General features: G+C 45.8%; 1 protein-coding gene across 2 annotated transcripts in view; it reads right to left on the minus strand.

The window, feature by feature from the left end:
* galntl6 (polypeptide N-acetylgalactosaminyltransferase like 6) overlaps window positions 1–14,280 on the minus strand; it is a 1,468,073-nt gene that overhangs the window by 605,575 nt on the left and 848,218 nt on the right. The gene's annotated exons all lie outside the window — the stretch shown is intronic.

Here is a 14,280-nt window from a genome sequence, read left to right on the forward strand (position 1 = left end):
AATGACTAAACAACAACAACTTGTATTTATGTAGTGCCTTTAATATGTTAAAAAGCCCCAGGCCTCTCACCCAGGAGTTAACATCAACAAAATTTGACAGCCAACTGCATAAGGGGATATGAGGGCAGGTGACTAAATGTTTGCTTAAAGACGTAGGTTTTAAGGTGCATCCCTTGGAGCGTTGAGAGAGGTAAAGAGACTGAGGCCGAAGTTTTTTGGTCCTGCCTGCAGCAATTTGGCCGGTGTACCAAATTTTCTGTCCCACTTGTGACAATTCCCGCCACAGGCGGGACCGGAAAATCCTGCCCTAAAGGGTTTAATTCCAGAGCTCAGGGCCGAGGCAGCTGAAGGTATGGGCGCCAATGATGGGTTGATTAAAATCTGGGATCCAGAATTGGAGGAGTGGTGGAGAAGGGCCGCAGGAGGTTACGGAGATAGGCGAAGGTGAGGCACGGAGGGATTAGAAAACAAGGTTGGAAATGTTAAAATCGAGATGTTGTCAGGCCGAGAGCGAGCACAGGATTGACGGGTGAACGGGACTTGGGTTAAGTTTGGCGACAGGCATAGATGAGCTCAGGAGTTTGGAGGGTAAGGAACGTTGGAATAGTCAAGCCTGGAGACGACAAAAGCGTGGATGATGACGTCAATAGCAAGCAGACTGAGACAAGGGCTGGGATTTTCCTGCGGGACCCACCACAGGAGAATCGGGGGGCCCAGCCAAAAGCCTGTTGACCTTCCGTGGGGCCGGACAATCCTGGCGGCGGCTGGGGCTGGAAAATCCCGCCCAAGGTCCGAGATGTGCAAAAGTTTCAGCAGGTGGAGGCAGGCAGTCTTAGTGACAAAGAGGATAATGGGTCAGAAACTCACCTCAGGGTCAAATTGGGCACTGGATTTATGAGCAATAGAGCTCAGCCTCAGACAGCCGACCGGAAGCAGCTTGGAGCTTGTCCTAGAAACTATTGAGCGGCGAGTATTTTGTCATAACCTATGTTCCGTTACAAAACAGGCGTAAGATAGTGTCAGGTGAAAGTGTCAAGGGGCATGGAGCTAAGGCAGATAAATAGACTTGAGGTACAGACCAGCCATGAGCACATTTAATGGCGCAGCAGTTGCTGTTCTTATGCTCCTAATAAAACACTACTTCTTATTTTTTGGAATACTGGTTTGATTTAGTGAGCACGTATTTAAATTTGGGCTGTGTTGAAGCACCTAAATATCACCCAAGCAAACTTAGCATCCACCCCTGATGCTTAGGAAGATATCATTTGCACGGATGTTTAAGAGCCATTTGATCTCATTTTCTGAAGCACTTACCGAGAGGCCAGGCTTTCTCTGGGTAATGTCTCTCCATTCCACTGGAAATAATGCATTAGCCACAAGTGACTGGAGTAAATAGCATTTTCTCCAATGACGCTTAAAACATGGGCTCAGCCAAGGCATAATAGTTTTCTTTCTACAGCTGGCATGATTCCGGCATTGCCATGATCTAGATTGCTAACTAGCAGATATAGCACCTCCTTGTTGATCGTAGTAGTCACACCCGCATCCATGACATATTTTTCAGTAAAGTGTGTTGTTCTCTCTTGCGTTGCATCAAGTTATTTAGTATTTACAGCACAGAAACAGGCCATTCAGCCCAACAGGTCCATGCCACTATTTAAACTCCACTCGAGCCTCCTCCCACCCTATCTCATCTAATCCCATCAGTATATCCTTCTTTTCCTTTTCCCCCTTATTTGTTTATCTTGCTTCCCCTGAGAGGCATCTATGTTATTCGCCTCATCTACTCCTTCCACTTTCTATACACTCAAGTAGTTTTAATTTGCCGCAATGTCATCGTTGTTAATGAAATCGAGGAATTATATTTGATCCTACACACGGTGTAAATTTAAACCATCAAACTTTGTTTAATGTACTTCCACTTTCTTAAATTGTCTTTTAGGAAATACAAATATTTAAATCTTCACACTTTGTGATAGTTGCTCTGAGCTCTTGCCCCCGTCCTGTCAAATTCTCTGGAGTTACACAGTCATTAAAATCATAATGCTCCTCTGGGTCTTTATATCTGGAGGACTTGAATGCAGAATAAAGGGAGTCTTGCTTCTGCTACATGAAACTCTGATTAGACCATTGGAGTATTGGGAGCAGTTCTGGGCAGCACCACTTAGAAAGGATGGGCCAGGTCTTCTGGTCAGGGGTGATGCTGCCCACATCGCTGCTGACTGCGGAGATCACTGCGCGCTTACCTTTCCCTGCCCTCTCAGTTGGGACTTCCAATCCTGACTGGAGCAAGGGAGCCTCGGCACGGTGATCCACGGAGAAGACTGGTGAAGAGGAGCATCAGCTGCCATCTTCAGGCAAGTTTTTAAAGGTCTCAATTCTTTCATTGGGGTTAATGGGTTAATGAATGAATGGGTGAGTGGGTGTGAGTGGGTGGATGGATGAATGGTTAAGTGGGTGAGTGAGTGAGTGAGTGGCTGGATGGGTGAATAGTTAAGTGGATGAGTGAGTGGGTGGATGGGTGAATGGTTAAATGGGTGTGAGTGGGTGAGTGGCTGGATGGGTGAATGGTTAAGTGGGTGAGTGAGTGGGTGGATGGGTGAGTGGTTAAGTGGGTGAGTGAGTGAGTGAGTGGCTGGATGGGTGAATGGTTAAGTGGGTGAGTGAGCGGGTGGATGGGTGAATGGTTAAGTGGATAAGTGAGCGGGTGGATGGGTGAGTGGTTAAGTGGTGAGTGAGTGGGTGAATGGTTAAGCGGGTGAGTGAGTGGGTGAGTGGGTGGGTGGCTGAATGTTTAAGTGGGTGAGTGAGTGGGTGGGTGGCTGAATGGTTAAGTGGTGATTGAGTGGGTGGATGGGTGAATGGTTGAGTGGGTGAGTGGGTGAAGGAGTGGGTGCGTGAGCGATTGGATGAGTAGATAAGTGAGCTGGCGGCAGGATGGAAGCGGATAGTCAGTTTGAGGGGATAGTCAGGTCGGGGGGGGTGGGTAGTTAGGTCAGATAGTTGAGAGGATAGTGGGGTCAGAGGGGTGGTTAATTGGCTTGGGGGTGCATAGCTGTGTCAGGGGTGCGTAGTCAGATCAGGAGCTGGGGGTTGGGTCGGCGGTGGTTGGAGGTGTGTTTGTTTGTGTGGTGGGGTAGTGAGCTGGGTTTTGCTTTAATCACTTAATTACACTGGAGAATAAACAGCGTAACAATTCCAGGGTAAGTATCTGGGTAAGCAGCGTGTATCTATTCCGATTCTTTGATACTGAGATCAGTGAAAGTGACACTCGCATAGGGTCCCGGGCAGCGCAAATCCACCCCTGGGAAGCTTAAATTTCCTGGGCAATTACAGCACATGTGGGCGGGTCAGGACCTCCTCAGGGTTGTGACGTGCACCAGTATTACCACTCCTGTCACCGATCTGGCTCATCATATTGTTGCTGGTGGGAGTACAGCGTAGATTTACCAGAAAGATACCTGGATTTCAAGGGTTAAATTACGAGGAGAGATTACACAAACTAGGGCTGTAGTTCCTGGAAATTAGAACGTTAAGGGGTGATTTGATTGAAGTTTTTGAGATATTAAGGGGAACTGATAAAGCAGATGTAGAAATTGTTTCTGGTCAAGAACTTGGGGGGGTGGGGGGGGGGGGTGGGTGTGGTGGAATAGTCTAAAACATAGAACCAGGCCCTTAAGGAGTGAAATTAGCAAACACTTCTACACAAAAATGGTAGTAGAAGTTTGGAACTCTCATCTGAAAATAACCTGCTGCTTGATGAATTGTACATTTTAAATCTGAGATTGATGGATTTTTGTTCCATAGGCATTAAGGGATATGGAGTTAGATCACAGATCAGCCATGATATCACTTAATAGGGGAACTGGCTCAGGGGCAAAATGGCCGATTCCTATGTTCCTTTCATAAACTTTCAGGTTCTGCTCCAGTATACAATGTAGCCTGCGGTTCCAGTGTGGTACCAAGGGTGTTCTACTGTCAGAGTGTGTCCTTCAAAGGAGGCATTAAAACTGAGGCTTCTGCCTTTTTAACTGCATGTTAAACATCCAATGGTAATATTCAAACAAGAGCAACATTCTTTCTTCAAGTACCACCAGTACTTTAGTTAGATATTCATATCACAGGGCCAAGGGGAAAAGGCAGGGGCGTGGGACTAGTTGAGCTGCTCTTGCAGAGAACTGGCCCAGACATGATGGTCCAAATAGCCTCCTTCTGTGCTGTAACCCTTCCTTGGTTCTATTTTTCTAACTTCCTGGAATGTTCAAAATGGCAACAACAGTTATGTCATCAAAGAAATCCATTGCATACGAACCACTTTTGCGATCATACAGCAATATATATCTACCTATTATGTATATGTATATATCAGAGTCACAGAGCCATTTATAGCACAGAAGGCCATTCAGCCCATCAAGTGCTTTGCAGCTCCCCATGCAGCAATCCCATCAGTCCCATTCTCCTGTTTGATCCCCATAGCCCTGCAGGTTCATTTCCTTTATCTGTCCACCAATTTCCTTTTGAAATCATTGACTACCTCCGCTTGCACCACACTTATGGGCAGCAAGTTCCAAGTCATTACCATACTCTGCAGAAAGCAGTTCCTCCTCACATTCCCCCTGCATCTTTTGCCCAAAACCTTAAACCTCTGTCCCTTAGTCCTTGTACTATCAGCTAATGGGAACAGTTTTTCCTTGTCAACCTTATCCAAACCTGTCATAAACTTGGACACCTCTATCAAATCTCCCCTCAATCTTCTTTGCTCCAAGAAAAACAACCCCAGTTTCTCCAACCTAACCTTATACCTAAAACCCTCATCCCTGGAACCATTCTGGTAAATCTCTTCTGCACCTTCTCAAGTACCCTTGAGTCCTTCCTAAAGCGTGGTGACCAGAACTAGATGTAATACTCTAGTTGGGGCATGACCAGGGCTTTATGAAGGTTCAGCATAACTTCCCTGTTTTTGTAGTTAGTGCCTCTATTTATGAAGCCTGAGATCCCATATGCTTTGCTAACCACACTCTCAATATTCAAAGCAGCTCCAACAACACTCAAGAAGCTTGACACCATCCAGAACAAAGCAGCCTGCTTGATTGGCACTCCATCCACAAACAGTCACTCCCTCCACCACCAACGCACAGTAGCAGCAGTATGTAACATCTACAAGATGCACTGCAGGAACTCACCAAGGTTCCTTAGACAGCACCTTCCAAACCCACAACCACTACCATCTAAACGGGTAAGATCAACAGGCACATGGAAACATTACCACCTGGAAGTTCCCCTCCAAAGCACACACCATCCTCACTTGGAACTATATTGCCATTCCTTCACTCCCTCCCTAACAGCACTGTGAGTGCACCTACACCACGTAGACTGCAGCGGTTCAAGAAGGTAGCTGACCACCACCTTCTTAAGGGCAACTAGGCATGGGCAATAAATGGTAGCCTACCCAGTGACGCCCACATCCCATGAATGAATAAAAAAATGTCCTGCCACCTCCAAATATCGAGGTTACTGCTATGTAGTGGCTACACGTGGCATTTTTGATTAACAGGGTGCTGCGTCAATCCAAAAACACATTCTGCCTATCACACAATTGAGCAATGTAGTGTATGAATGTCAGTGCTGGTGCAATGTCAGGTATGTAGACCTTACATCCCAGTGATTGGCTGATTGATTCAAACAGTATGTTCCTTTGGTTGTTCATAATAGGCAGAGTACAAATGGTACTCAACCAGCAAAACCCAAAACAAAATGTTTACTGTTAGATATGATTCCACAATCGGGCAGCACTTGCTGAACAATCCTGAGTGCGCTCATAGCTATACTAAGAACAAATTTAAGATAATCAGTCGAGCTCATAACATGGCTCATTTATGCTTGCTAGAACTGGCATATATTCATATGCGGGGACTCGTTCTGTACAAACAAAAGGGATATGTTCAAGCCTTGCACCTTTTTTGAATTATCCTGGCACTTGGGGAGCCCATTGCTTTCTCCATGGCAACACCTCATCCAATCACAGTTGACATGCTGACCAATCAGCACCCTTTTCCCCTGTAGTTTAAATAGAAGTGACCATTTGAAAAGCATTCTTGCCTTCATCCTAATGAGTATATGACAAAAAGCTTCAGCAACATGTCTCCCTCTTCAACAATGTTGAACTTCTGACCTACCAAGCGGCAATTATATTTTCCAAAACATGTATTTTGATCTGCCAGACCGCTGGCCAGTTTTTAAAATTCCTTGGCCAAAGTCAGCATTCAGGCCAGAATATTCCGTCCCTCCCACCGGCAAGATCCCACCGAAGTCAATGGATATTTGGATGGTTTGTCGCATCCACCATGGGAAAAGCCCCCACGGCAGGGGTGGAATACCCTAGCTTCACTGTCCATTCTAGAGGGTGGTGCCGGACTAACTTCTCGAACCTATTTTATATACAAACCTATTTCAGCATTTCTGTCAGCAGCAACACCTGTGATATCTCCTGTGTTGTTCACTGAATACGTTTGCTAGCTGCCAAACTATCAATAAAAATACAACACTTAACACAAAAATGGATGATATCACATTATCTGTACCTGGTCTGTAGAAAAACTACACAATTACAAGGTAGATATGATGAAAAAGGCCACTGAACCCAATTTAGCTCATTCACCCAGAAGGACCCAGGGCTCCCATTACAGCATCTAATTGTTCCTTCTTTGTCATTCCTGAATTTAGTAGGTAAACATTGGACACCTGGAATAAAAAAATAGGAAAAATGGGCCTTAGACTTTTTTTTTAACTCATTCACAGAATGTGGGCATCACTGGCTGGGCCAGCATTTATTGCCCATTCCTAGTTGCCCTTGAGAAGGTGGTGGTGAGCTGCCTTCTTGAACCGCTGCAGTCCATGTGGTGTAGGTACACCCACAGTGCTGTTAGGAAGGAAGTTCCAGGATTTTTACCCAGAGACAGTGAAGGAACAGCAATATATTTCCAAGTCAGGATGGTGTATGACTTGGAGAGGAACTTGCAGATGGTGGTGCTCCAATCTATCTGCTGCCTTCTAGGCAGTAATGGTTTTGAGTTTGGAAGCTGACCTTTAAGGAGCCTTGGTGAATTTGTGCAGTGCATCTTGTAGATGGTGCACACTGTTGCTACTGTGTGTTGGTGGTGGAGGGGGTGAATGTTTGTGGATGTGGTGCCAATCAAGCGGACTGATTTGTCCTGGATGGTGTCAAGCTTATTCAGTGTTGTAGTAGCTGCACTCATCCAGGCAAGTGGGGAGTATTCCATCACACTCCTGACTTGTGCCTTGAAGATGGTGGACAGGCTTTGAGGATTCAGGAGGTGAGTTACTCGTCGCACGATTCCTAGCCTCTGACCTGCTCTCGTAGCCACGGTATTCACATGGCTAGTCCAGTTCAATTTCTGGTCAATGGTAACCCCCAGGATGTTGATAGTGGGGAATTCAGTGATGGTAATGCCATTGAACATCAAGGTGCGATGGTTGGATTCTCTCTTGTTTGAGATGGTCATTGCCTGACACTTGTGTGGCACAAATGTCACTTGCTACTTGTCAGCTCAAGCCTGGACATCATCCAGGTCTTGCTGCATTTGGACATGGACTGCTTCAGTATCTGAACAGTCGGGAATGGTGCTGAACATTGTGCAATCATCAGTGAACGTCCTCACTCCTGACCTTATGATGGAAGAAAGGTCATTGATGAAGCAGCTGAAGATGGTTGGGCCAAGGACACTACCCTGAGGAACTGCTGCAGTGATGTCCTGGAACCAGGGAAAGATTTATTCCGGTCTTCATTTGAAGTGAGGTTACAACTGCATTTTTTATAAATACTCCTGATTATGGCTAATAATCAAATAACTAAGAGAATAATCCTTCCCCTCTACTTTGCATCAAATAAATATGGGGCAGAATTTTGCCCTTGTTGGGCAGATTTGGCGGGGCGGGGGGGGGGGCGGGTGATGCCAGTCGGGGAGCCGACTACCGCCCGCGATCAGGTCCGGACTGCGATTTCACGCTGGGCGGACCAATTAAGGCCATGCTTGTGCAGGGGGGGTGGAGGGGGGAAGGAGGGCAAGTGTGAGCTTTGTGTATGCACACAAGTGCGCCCTTGAAAATCTCCCTGAGGCAAAGAGCTGCCTCAGGGAGATGAACAGTTTTAAAAATCAGAAAGTAACATTTTAAAGGTGTTGCAAAACATGTCCCCTCATGTGACTCTATCATATGAGTAGGGACATGTTATAAATAAAATTTTACCTTATTTTATTTGACGTTGGAAACCTCATCCTGCCCGCGGATGAGACTTCCTGAAAAGTGCAAATTTAACTTAATTATCTTTTTAATGGTCTTAATAGGCCTTTCAATTGTTGGCAGGCACACTGCCGATTGCCATGTACGCTCGCCTACTTAAATATCACCCGACTGCGCGTTGATGTCCGGACACTCGCCTCAGGTCAACGCGCATCATTTTACGCTCGAGCAGGTCAGGCACCTGTCCACCTGCCGAGGCAAATATTCTGCCTGTGGAAATAGTTCTAGCAATGCTGTTGCTGAATCAATGACGATAGGGTACATTTTATCATTTAGCCCTCCCAGCAGAGCTAGCTGCACGTGTTGAAGATGCTCATTGGAAATTCAGATACATAGGCCTGAATTTTCCCCACAGCAATTTGGGGGCGGGGCCTGCTCGCTGACAGGAAAGTGACACAGGATGACGTTGGGAGGAACCCCCGACATCGTCCCGGTCCCTTTAAATTTTTAGGAAGGTGGGGGGACAGTGAAATCAGCTGTCCGCCCGCCGACCTGTCAATGGCCAATTGAAGCCATTGACAGAGCAATTAAGATAATTAAAGGCCCTGTCCATCCAACCTTAAGGCTGGCGGGCAGACCAGGAGCCTCAGCGGGAAGGAGAAAAAACATGAAACCTCATCCACTGGCGGGATGAGCTTTCAGGTCCGTTTTTAAAACCTTTAATACATTTTACGTGATATTTATTAACATGTCCCTTCTCGTGTGACATTGTCACATGAGGGGGACATGTTAATAATTTTTAAATTTTTCTATTTTTAAAGTCTTCTGGACTGTCAGTAATCTCTCTGAGACAGGACTTAGTCTCAGGGAGCAGTGCACGCTTTCGTGCGCACTTTGACAGCTGGGAATTGCCTCCACCCCCCCCCCCCCCACCCCCCGCACAGTAAGCACATATTCCCGTCGGGCAGGCCGCTGGGCAGGCCTTAATTGGCCCGCCCACTCAAAATGGCGGCAGGCCCCGTTTCAGTGGCGGGGGTCGGCTGTCTGCCCGCCACCGAGCCGGTGGGGCCCGCCCGCCTACCAAGGGGGAAATTCTGCCCATTAACTGGACTGAAATTTGCAATGGACTCACTGACCTCTGTGCTTGCTTTCCTGACGTACACTTCTGATACGCAAAGCTCAGTGCAGGGAGTGCTGAATTGTGAACTTTAGCCCTGTTCCACATCAAATTCCTTAGGCCGGGATTTTGTGGCCCTGACCTGTTGGGGATTGTGCAGTCCATTGACTTTCAGCGGGATCAGACAATCCTGGTGGCCGGCAGGGCTGGAAAATCCCACCCTTAGACTTGCAGGAGAATGAAGCAGATCAACGGGCATTTTGATCCAACTGGCCTATGTCAGAGTTTATGTGCCACAGAAGCCAACAGCCACCCTATTTTATCTCGCTCTATCTGTAAAACCTTCCACTCCTTAAGTAAGGAAGATAGACAGAAAAATACTTTTTTTTTCATTAGCCGGCAATACAAGGACCAGATGTAAAGCTTTGGGCAAGAGATGGGGTGTGGTGGAGGGGTGGGGGTGGGGGGGGGGGGGGGGGGTAGCGGGGATGGGGGGAGATGTGGGGGGTGGATGTGAGAAAGAATTTTTTATGCAGCCAGTGGTAATGAGCTGGAACTCGCTGCCCACAAGGGCAGTGGAAGCGGAGATGATGAATGACTTCAAAAGGAAATTGGCTGGGCACTTGAGGGAAATAAACTTGCAGGGCTACAGGAATAGGGCGGGGGAATGGGACTGACTGGATTCTCCACACAGAGCTGGCATTGACTCGATGGGCTGAATGACCTTCTTTTACATCATAATCACTCTATGACTCCATTTTCCCTCGTGCTTTTCTCCTTAAATGCATCCAAGCTATTCACCTCAACTATTGCTTGTAACAGAGTTCTACATTGTGACTAGAGTCTGGGTGAAAATAAATTCTCCTGAATTCCTTATTGGATTTATATTTCTGACCACCGGAACATAAGTATTTTAAAAGTGAGACAAGGGATTTGCAACTATCAATCTCACCACCCTGTTTGGCTCCTGTTATTTGGTCCAGTCTGTTGTTCCACTGGGAAGATTTTATCAAGTGTTGGGAATAACATAAGTACATGAGCTAATTTAACATCAATAATCACTCAATAATCTAATGTCAATATGAATAGCAGGGAGCAATTAAGAAAGATATCTACTTGTACAGATGTGATCCGATTTCAAAAATTGCAACTGTCCCCATGGTAGTGAACTGACTATGTTTAGCTTGGGAAGTACTAAACGGAAACAGGTGAACACTGGACACAGGGATCATGGGTTTACTTCGTCTAAGCATTATGGATCAGGAACCTTTTACAACGGGAATGACTCAATGTAGGTTGAGCTTTGTGAAAGTAGTTGCAATGCCTTATTTCGTTCAACCTGGTTGGGAAAAGCCTATCTATCAATGGAAGGTGGCACTGAAGATTGTGTTTTGATGCCTTTTACCTTTGGACTAGAGAACTCTACACCCACAGAGAAATTAAGGGAATTTTGGGCAGGCAATTTCCTCATAGCAGTAGGATTTTTGCTGCAGTCCCAGCAGAGTCACAACCACAAGGCAGGAGCAGCTCCAAAGGAATTTCCTGCTATAATAATGTTCTGTTACCACGCTGTCCTGTCAAACAATACTAACGTTACATGCTCCAGGGATGGCAGGTTGCGTTCACAGCTCCAGTTTGGTTTCAGAGGGAGTGGGATACAATTTCCCTAAAGCAAAGGCCTGACATTTTACCAAAGCAGATTGACAAAAACAGTGAGGAGCTTATTATCCATCCTAGCAGATGGCTGAGACAGACCCTCCGGCACTATTTCAAAGGAGTAGGGGAGTTCTCCTCATTGCCCTGGCCGATATGTATCCATCAGCTCACATCACTAGTCTGGTCATTATCTAATCCTCCTATCTAATCCGTTTCCATGGCGCCCACCACGCCATCAGCTCGCTGCTTCATCACCCCGGGCATCACATTTGAAGTGTAGCACACGCACACACCTCTCGGTGCTTCCAGCCCAGAACTGTTGCAGGGAAGTCAGGATGGCCCTGACACGCAAAAAGACTGCAGCCCCCGCAGACCCGCTGTGTGATGTCCTCTACCCCTCCGCTCTGGCCGCAGGGAGGGCAGCGGCATCACCAATCCAGCATGAGAGGCGGTGGCAGCGGCGGTCCACGAATGCCCTGCAGCTGACCCAGTGACATTACAGGACGAATGGTCTCATCCGTTCCTCCAGGGTAACTCACTCTTCTCATCGCTCTCGACTCACAAACCCATCGCACACCCACAGGGATCTCACACCTCAAGGGACAACACCCCTAACTCTCTCACACACACCCTCATATCTCCATCAGGCTCGTACCCTCTCGAGTTGCAACCTCATCCTGCCCATGGCTCCGCCCACCACACAAACATTCCACGCAGTGCCATGCGTCCTGCTCACACTCTCTCCATCCATTTCCGCACAGGAGAAGCTGGCTCACAACAGCAATAAGAGGTTCCAGTACTGGGAGAAATTTGGGTATTTGACGGACCAACCAAACCAGCTCACTTCAGATCATTTTAGTTTAGCATCGACATCTTGGCTTCCTTGGATCCATTTCCTTGCTCCCTTCACTTAAGCGACCATAGGGCTCCACACGACATTTGAACAAGGCTACCCTGTGCTTAGTCTTGCAACCCTCAGCTGCTTTCTTAACCAGGCATGAATTCAACGTAGAGATAAAAACAAAAAACTGAGGATGCTGGAAATCCAAAACAAAAACAAAATTACCTGGAAAAACTCAGCAGGTCTGGCAGCATCGGCGGAGAAGAAAAGAGTTGACGTTTCGAGTCCTCATGACCCTTCAACAGAATTGAAGTGTTCTGTTGAAGGGTCATGAGGACTCGAAACGTCAACTCTTTTCTTCTCTGCCGATGCTGCCAGACCTGCTGCGTTTATCCAGGTAATTCTGTTTTTGTTATGAATTCAACATGAACTGCTTTTGCCGAGGTGTGGGGAGGACCACTCCATACGTTGCATGTGAGTATGGTTGCCTATGGCAGACTCTACAGTATGTAATAAAAAAACGATAATGCTGGAAAAGCTCAGCAGGTCTGACAGTATCAGTGGAAGAGAAACAGGGTTAACGTTTCGAGTCTGTATGACCCTTCAGAGCTGCAATGTGTAAACGGGCATAATGCCAAGGTCTTGCTTCAGATGCCGCAGTTTCTACATTTCTTCTGGAGCGGAGGAAAACCTACACAATGATGGTTTCCAGGGTTACTCATAAATTAGGCACACACTGCACTAAATCTATCTTTTATATTAAAAAAGGCTTCACTCAAGGTCCTTCATGCATTTTGGTAAGTGGGGAATATTATTATTTAATCTCAAATTTTATTTAATTTTCAAAAGTTGAGCTCAGCTTTGCACTACCAATTTAAAAAAATATAAATGGCTTGTCTCCTCCTTGAAAGTGTGTCAGCTTCAATGCAAATCACATACTCCATAGTGTGGCGCTTCCCCAGCACCCTGACCCATCTTAACTATCCATCAGTGTGGTTTAAGTTGACAAAATGATTTAGGTTTTAATCATTTTTGTTTGCCTTAAATATATAATTACAATTATTATTTAGATTGCTGCAGAAAAAAAATTAGATTAATTTAGAAAATGGTAATTCATTTTTCATTAATGACAATCTTAATTATTGCTAGATTTAGCTCACTAACTGTGGCTCAGGAGGTCTTACAGCTCTCTTTTCACTGTTGTTGGTGTCTGCTTTACCAGCTTAAATGCCAGCAGGCTGCCAGCTAAATATAGTGTCCTAGTTGCAAGCATGAAGCCAAAACAACCCCTTAGAGCATCACTTGGCAGTGACCAGATGAACTAAGAAACCTCATCTGCCTGTTGTGGCAGTTCAGGTGAACGTGAGAGATCCCACAGCCCTATTCAAAGAAGAGCAGAGAGCTCCCCTGGCGTGCTGGCCAATCTTCCTTGCCTTGGCATCATCACCAAATACATAATGCCTGGTTTTTTCACAAGAAAGCAGGCAAGAAAGAAAGAACGTGCATTTAGATAGCATTTTTCTTGACCTCAGGATGCCACAAAGCACTTTACAGCAAATGAACTCCTTTGAAATGTAGTCATTATTGCACCCTCAGAACTGGGGCAGCAATCTCCCACAAACAGCGATGAGATAAATGATACAGATTGAGGGATAAATGTAGGACACATCACTGGGGATAATCCCCCCCATCTCTTCTTCATAATCGTGTCATGGGATCTTTGACTCCCCCCAGCAAATCTGAACAGAATTCAGGCTTAGACTTAATAAAACAGCCTCGTTTTGAAATAATGAACCGCATTTAATATTAGCTCACATAATAAATTGGAAAGGAAAAGACTGCTACCAGCTTGTTAAGACGTTTATGATGTATAATTTGTCTGGCGAGTAATTGAACTGGCAATCATATTTCTTGATTCACCTATAATGAGTTTTGGTCAAGATAACAACATAAATTGGCTATTAATTAGGCGCATGACAATACTAATATCTACACCATCAATAGTAGGTTTTGCTTTCTCTTTTAACCATCATTCCCTCTGATATTGTGTGTTTGTCTGATATTTATTGGTTTACTATTTAACACAGTTACTGTAATGATGCAATTGACCGTAAAATGGAGCAAAAAAAGGAATTTTCTGCCAATATGTTAACCGGCATACTGATAGAGGAGATAAAACTTGCTAGCTCAGTAAGATTGGCATGGAATTTATGCATAATTTTCTTCCAGAGTCTGAGCAGAATGAAATGGAACAGACCAAAAGATGGCTGAACCTCAAGCTGTGCCCTAAACTTATTTTGCTGGATTGTCCACTATCGTTTACATAGTTTCAAAAGTCCTTTCACCATAAGCGAGCACCTCCCCACCCACCCCACTCCACAACCGCTCACAAAATTGGCCAACCGCC

Source organism: Carcharodon carcharias, chromosome 4 (genome assembly GCF_017639515.1).
Source record: "Carcharodon carcharias isolate sCarCar2 chromosome 4, sCarCar2.pri, whole genome shotgun sequence".
NCBI classification, from domain to species: Eukaryota; Metazoa; Chordata; class Chondrichthyes; order Lamniformes; family Lamnidae; genus Carcharodon; species Carcharodon carcharias.